Source organism: Salvelinus namaycush, chromosome 1 (genome assembly GCF_016432855.1).
Source record: "Salvelinus namaycush isolate Seneca chromosome 1, SaNama_1.0, whole genome shotgun sequence".
In the NCBI taxonomy this organism is placed as follows: Eukaryota; Metazoa; Chordata; class Actinopteri; order Salmoniformes; family Salmonidae; genus Salvelinus; species Salvelinus namaycush.
In genome coordinates, this window is record NC_052307.1 from 35,281,678 (window position 1) to 35,289,723 (window position 8,046).

Genomic DNA, 8,046 nt, shown 5'->3' on the forward strand with positions numbered 1-8,046 from the left:
GTAACAATCTTTCATGTATTTTGGGAATTCTATCATGTGAGAGAGCAGGAACTGGATGGAATGAAGGATTATAGTTACTGGAACAACAAATCTACCATGACATCATACTCTTAAACTTAATGGCTATTATTCAAAAACACATGGCAGTTGGTGCAGTGAGTTTGATCCAACACCCCCCTTATCCCATCGCAAATGCTAGCCCCATGTTTGAGAAAAAACACCTCCTGCGTTTTAACAGAGGGCCATTCGTTGCAAATGCAGATGTTTTAAAGGCAATTAGATGCTGCTGAGAACAACAACGAAACACTGCAAACCGTTGAATACGAGAAAACAAAGGGCCTTGGAGGCCAGAGTTGGTCAAAAGTAGTGAAATTGATATGAATGATCTGCCAAATTGACTCCAATCCAAATGTAGTCTGCATTAACCAATTCCTTGCCCTTTTGAATGCTGTAGACAATCCCAGGAACACAACATCAAAATAGCTGTTTGAAACTAGCATACAGATACTATCCACTGGGCACACCATGTCATTTCAACATGGATAATTGGGTAATATTTGGTTGAGACGTTGATCAATGCGATTACAACCTACATTCACCCACTCAAAAAGACAGCCAAAAGTTAGTTGAATGTCCAATGTGTTCTCACTATGTTTTCAACAATCTAAAAGCACAACCAAATTCCAATTGAAAAACAATGTCTAATTTTTGGTTTAGTTGTCACCCAAATGCTGATCACTGCGCTTTCAACTATTTAAAAGCCCAGCAAAGTTCAAATAGTTATATAATGTCAGATATTTTTTATCACTGCTATCACTGTGCACCATCTAATAGCAGAGCCAAATGACCTGGATTGCAGTTGATATTACATTAAAAGTAGGCCTACATGGTGCAAGTGATCAATGCAATTTGAGATTCTGTACAGATTATTACAGCAATTGTGAAGATCTCCACAGACCTGCGACGACCGATGCACGCTGTCTTGAACATGCAGCTTTATATGATTACATGGGAAGAAATGTATAGTTACAGTAACCTCAAAATGTGGCCATGGAGGTGAATTGATATTGATATTAATAATAATATTGAATTGTGTTTGGTTGACAATGCAACCAAATGTTAACATTTAAAGGATATATATCTACTGCTTAGCCACTGGCTTAATCCCATTCTTTAACTTTTATTTTTGGTTGAGTTGGAGACGTGAATACAACATATAATTTGTTAACTTGTCGACAACTTAATAGGCTATTTATTGTATTTCAAAAGTGATGTTGAATTGTGTTTGGTTTTCAACACAACTAAATATCAACATTTGAAGTAGACTTTGTTTGGATAGTTCCATCTGTGCCACTGACTCATTCTGGATTTATTCCCAGTTTGTCTATTAATAACTGATATGTTGTATTCACGTCTTCATCTCAACCAAAAACCTAAACTAAATCTATGGGATTTAAGCCAGTGGCTCAGATGGAACTATTCAAGCAGTGCCTTCAGGAAGTATTCATACCCCTTGACTCATTCCACATGTTGTTGTGTTACAGTCTGAATTCAGAATGGATTAAATAGATCTTTTTTCTCAGCCATACTGTAACGGCTGTCTAATGCCTCCTCCTCGGATGAGGAGGAGGAGTAAGGGTCGGACCAAAACGCAGCGTTGTATGCAGACATAATGGATATTTATTAAAGACAAGACGAACCACGAAAACTCTTACACAAACTACAAAACAATAAACGACGTAGACAGACCTGAACTTGAGAACTTACATATACACGAAGAACGCACGAACAGGTACAGACTACACAAACGAAAGAAAACACGAAACAGTCCCGTGTGGTGCATACAGACACAGACACAGGAACAATCACCCACAAACAAACAGTGAGAACAGCCTACCTTAATATGGTTCTCAATCAGAGGAAACGTCAAACACCTGCCTCTAATTGAGAACCATATCAGGCAACACATTTAACCCCACATAGAAACACATAACATAGAATGCCCACCCCAACTCACGCCCTGACCAACTAAACACATACAAAAACAAGGAAAACAGGTCAGGAACGTGACACATACCACGTAATGACAAAGTGAAAACATGTTTTTAATTCAATACATTGGGGTATGGCGACGATTACAGCTGTGAGTTTTTTGGGGTAAGTCTCTAACAGCTTTGCACACCTGGATTGTACAATATTTGTCTATTATTCTTTTTAAAATCTTCAATCTATGTCAAGTTGATTGTTGATCATTGCTAGACAGCCATTTTCAAGTCTTGCCACAGATTCTAAAGCAAATGTAAATCAAAATTGTAACTAGGCCACTTAGGTACATTCAATGTCATCTTGGTAAGCAACTCCAGTGTATATTTGGTCTTGTGTTTTAGGTTCTTGTCCTTCTGAAAGGTGGTTTCATCTCCCAGTGTCTGTTGGAAAGCAGACTAGACAAGGTTTTCCTTTAGGATTTTGCCTGTGCTTATACTGTAGCTGTATCCCGTTTATTTTTATCCTACAAAATTCCCTAGTCTTGCCGATGACAAGCATACCCATAACATGATGCAGCCGCCAGCATGCTTGAAAATATGAAGAGGGGTACTCAGTGATGTGTTGGATTTGCCCTAAACATAATGCTTTGTATTCAGGAAGAAAAAGTTAATTTCATTGTCACATTCTTCTTCAGTATTACTTGCTGCAAACAGGATGCATGTTTTGGAATATTTTTATTCTGTACGGGCTTCCTTCTTTTCTCTCTGTCATTGAGGTTAGTATTGTGGGGTAACTTAAATTATGTTGATCCATCCTCAGTTTTCTCATATCACAACCATTAAACTCTGTAACTGTTCATCATTGGCCTCCTCCCTGAGCAGTTTCCTTCCTCTCCGGCAACTGAGTTAGGAAGGACGCCTGTATCTTTGTAGTGACTGGGTGTATTGACACACCATCCAAAGTGTAATTAATAACTTCACCATGCTCAAAGGGATATTGAGCATCTGCTTTTTTTATTTTTACACATCTACCAATTGATGCCCTTCTTTGCGAGGTATTGAAAAACGTTCCTGGTCTTTGTGGTTTAATCTGTGCTTTAAATTCACTATTTGATTGAGGGACCTTACAGATTATACTGTGTGTGGGGTACAGAGATGGGATAGTCATTCAAAAATCAGGTTAACCACTATTATTGAACACGGAATGAGTCCATGCAACTTATTATGCAATTTGTTAAGCACCTTTTTACTCCTGAACTTATTTAGGCTTGCCATAACAAAGAGGTTGAAATATTATTAACTCAAGACATTTCAGCTTTTAATGTTTTATTAATTTCAAATATGTTCTACAAACAAAATTACACTTGATATTACGGGGTATTCTGTGTAGATCAGTGACACAAAATCTCAATAGATTTTTTTTTATTTTTTTTTTATCAGGCTGTAACACAACACAATTTGGAAAATGTGAATACTTTCTTAAGGTACTTCCCCTTTAAAAGCTTGATATTTTGGTTGCGTTGTCAACTTAACAATTCAATATTACTTTTGAAATAAAATAAAAAATAAATACACGTAATGCACTTTAAATGCATTTTGATTTGATATAGTCCTATTCCTTAATTATTTTTGTGGGGTTGAGATTAAGATGTGAAACCAATATATTAATTATTCATTTGTAGACAAACTGGAATTAAAGCCAGACTAAGTCAGCGGCACAGATTAAACTATCTAAGCAGAATATACTGTACATCTCCTTCAAATGGTTGTGTTGTCAACTGAACACAATTCAGTATCACTAAATATCATGACATTTTAAATCAACCACAGCTTTTGTATCAATAGGCCTATTATATTGTACATTTTTTGTTGAATAATGGTTCAATTGAAACAATAGCTGGTGTTGACTTTGCAAATGCTTTATAAGCCTAAATGGCATCAGTGAAGATAAATGAGTGATAAAGTACAGTCACATTTCATTTGCTCTGTTAAACCTATCAATTGAAAAGACTTCATTAGCAACAGTTCATCTATTTCGTTTTTAAGTGGAGATCTCTCAATAATAATTTTCATGATAGCACATTGGTAATAGTCAGTTACAAATACCATACATAAGTAGAGCTGGGCTAGGTTACAACCCTGGATAGGAGACCAAAGGGTAGCTGTAGGAGGGACTGCCCAGCCTATTGTTTTTTTTCTGAAAGTGGTTGAAGATCTGACATTGTTTTAAAGGTAAAAATTCAACATATTTTATACAAAATGTAAATGTCACCCTCAAAACAACAGTTTACGTTGACAACTTTTTATAAATCCAATGTATTTTCCATGTAGATTCATAATACGTTAACAAATGACATTGAAACAATGTTGATTCAACCAGTTTGTGCCCAGTGGGTAGCTATTACAGTACATGTAACACAATGTTTTGGATTGTGCAACATGGTTCTCGTGAGATGTTTGCATGCCAGTTGGGCCAAGCAATGGACACGGTAGACCACATCTGTTGAACCTTGTTGTTCATTGGAACATGTACAGTATATTATATATGGTCCTTGGCTGTTAAAAGGTGTTGTTCAACTGCAAGAAAAGAACAACAAAAGTTACAGAAATATCAGGAGACTACTACTAACCAACAGGCTATAATTCATATTTATTGGAAATGTAAGTACTATGGAAAATATTTGGAGGATTTACCGTTCAGCATGAATCCCTCTCTTGACTCAAATGTCTTGGTGTAGTTTGTTTTATGGGTGCTTTTATCATGGATGGGTGCCTACTCCAAACACCTAAAATGACCCTTTTATGTTGCTGGCTACTGATGGGGCTCCATAAAACAAGAGAATACAGCTATACCATTAAACACAAAGGATGTTTTTTACTGGAGTTAGGGGAATGGTTTTGATGCCTTTGAAGGCCCGTATGTGGATTAAGATCATAGAACTGCCTCATTTTTAAAAAACCTCCAGGCTTAGCCTAGGTTCAAAGATCCATAAAACACATTTCGACCTGGTAAAGGAAAGAGAAAAACACTCTTACGTTACAACGACCCATTTGCTGCCAAATATTTTCACTGTTAGTCTAAATAACACTTTATGGTTTCCTGCAGTTAACGTTAGGGTGTTGAGTTGCATCCTGAAATCCACAGATAGTAATGTTCAAAAGGGTACAGATGTGGCGAATAGGGCAAATTGTTTCCTAAATGTGCAGCCTGGACACCTCTCCAAACGGTACAATTCTATACCATGAAAAGGAAGCCCCCCCCTTCTTATTTAGTTTATTATAATTTGTTACAGTGAATTAATGTGACTGACCAGCTCGATTCAGTCTTATGTAGCAACATTTGAAATTGAGTTTTTTATATTGGATAAAATTAGAGACTCTGAGCTAGAAAATGGTATATCATACACTACAAATGAGGAACAATGGGAAAGTAATTATGCTTTGAAAGTTGATAAACTTGTAACCCCGCTTTTGAGAAAATGGCCCTTGAATATTTTGGTACACCTACTGGAGAGCTCTTCCTTGTCACTAGGGCTGAGGCGTTCACAAATTTTTGACAGCCGGTGATTGTCAAGCAAATAAGTGCCAGTCTCATGGTAATTGACCATTAATTACATAAACAAATGTATCAGCTCCTGGCTTCGACACATAGCCTACAAGCGACTGATGCAGACTTTCGGAACATCTACATTTAAAAAGTCTAATAAATCCATGTAATCAGTATGACTCATCTAACCTAGGTCATATGTCTTAGCGTGAAGATAAGCAGGTACATACTATAACAATAGATAACCATGAAGGGCATCAACACTGACCCATGATAGTGAGCCAGTCTACAGTCACACACACACTGTCACACCCTGACCTTAGAGATCCTGTTTATGTCTCTATTTTGGTTTGGTCAGGGTGTGAGTTTGGGTGGGTATTCTATGTTCTATTATTTGTATTCTATGTTTTGGCCGGGTAGGGTTCTCAATCAGGGACAGCTGTCTATCGTTGTCTCTGATTGAGAACCATACTTAGGTATCCCTTTTTCCCACCTGTCTTGGTGGGAAGTTGACTTTGTTTATGGCACATAGCCTTTAGCTTCACGGTTTGTTTTGTAGTGTTTATTGTTTTGTTCGGCGTCTTTTCTAATAAAAAGAAAATGTACGCTCACCACGCTGCGCCTTGGTCCTCTTCTTTCAACGGCCGTGACACACACACTGTCAGTTGCAGATGGTCCAATGGCCTGAAATCAGCAAATTATCGAATGATTCTGCAATTTGTATGCTTGTCCCGAATGATCTACTTCGTAAGTGGGCAGGCCTTATCAAATAGTTTTTAATCTTTGATCCAGATTTCCCATTCAATGCATGCAGTGTTTAAATCTGGCCCATTATTTGATTTTCTAACAATTCTACCCTTGTGAGATTTCTATTGTGCATGGGATCATGGAGGAAGTTCTTATACAGATCATCCCTTAATAAAGTAAAGCTGTATCCTGGCTCAGTGCTTTTTTGGGGGGGGCTTTTGAAGACAGCTGAAGTAATGATTAGAAAGTCCACATCTGAGATGTATTTTGCAATACCAAACCATTACTAAAACCAGATGGGTGCAGGGCAGGCCCATCTCTGTTTAATATTCCCAGGGTTTTCTTAACAAGCCTTTTTTTTTGCTATGGACAACAAAATGGTTTATTGTTTTGTTTTTTATTCATGTTAATATGACATGATCAATTCGATGGTAGTGAGATATTTAAAACATAACATGATCTATTCAAATCTCTAGTATTGTAGCATGAAATTATGAGTGTTTCTTTCTAAGACTGGTTTACTTCGATATCGGCAGTGTAGGCCTACTGTGAATGTGTTAAGATTGTATGCTATTGTTCCAAATCAAAATAAAATACAATTTTATTGGTCACATACACATATTTAGCATATGTTATTGCGGGTGTAGCGAAATGCTTGTGTTGCTAGCTCCAACAGTGCAGTAATATCTAACAATTCACAACCATACACACAAATCTAAAGTAAAAGAATGGAGTTAAGAAATATATAAATATTAGGTGTTGAGTGGAATGATCTTGCACCATGGGAAACATGCAAAATAAGCTAAATATTCTGCAAACAAATCATTTCGACAATTGATTGGACATTGCTGCCTTATTCCCTCTGCTTAAGATAGCATTTCACTGTCAACATAAGTTGTTAATGATGTAAATCTCAATTAATTTATCATAATATACATGACATACCAGGCTACCAGCAGCCTGTGAAACCACACTGAATGTTAGTGGAATGGTTAGAGAAGTAAGAAAAACAGCATGCATGAGAGATCCAGTCTTTCCATAAATATGAAGATGTAAAATTGGCTTCACCAAGAACTACTCCAATCTGTTTGACAGCCATGTCCTGCATGTCATGATGAGGACTGACTTTGAACTCCCACAAGCTATTCCGTCTGGCACGGGATCTCCAGTTGCTGTTTTTACAGCGTCAGACAACGTGTATCACATCATCAGCAAAGCGGAAAATTAAAGTTTACTGAATGTGAAGACTTCCTCACTTATTGTACTTTTAAGAGCAGCGTCAATGCCAAAAGTCTGAGGTCTTCCTCGTGAAGTGTAACTAATTTTACCTGAAGAAGCTGTAAATCCGTGACAATTAGGTTTAACTAGCATTAAAACTAAAGTACAGTATGGTAACCCATTGTGTACATGATGCATATAGTATGTGTTAGAGGAGTTGAGGGCACAGGTTTGTGTCAGTGTGTCAGCTTTTTAAGATAAGACAATGACTATCATCCCCACGGGGAAATTTTGTTTGCAGCTCTGTGCATACATGAACAAAACGCCAAACACAACACACAAGCTGCAGGTCGCCACAGAGCAGCGCCCTTTGGAGATTTTAGATCGTACCATGGTCTACATGCAGGCCTAAGGTATCAGAATAACTTTGAAAAAAATCACAAGTTGTAAAGGCAAAGCCAAGAATTCCCAACATGTGCAAATAGTATGGAGATTTGAAAATCATTATGGACATTACACGCAGGAAGCTGACATTCCATACAATTAACT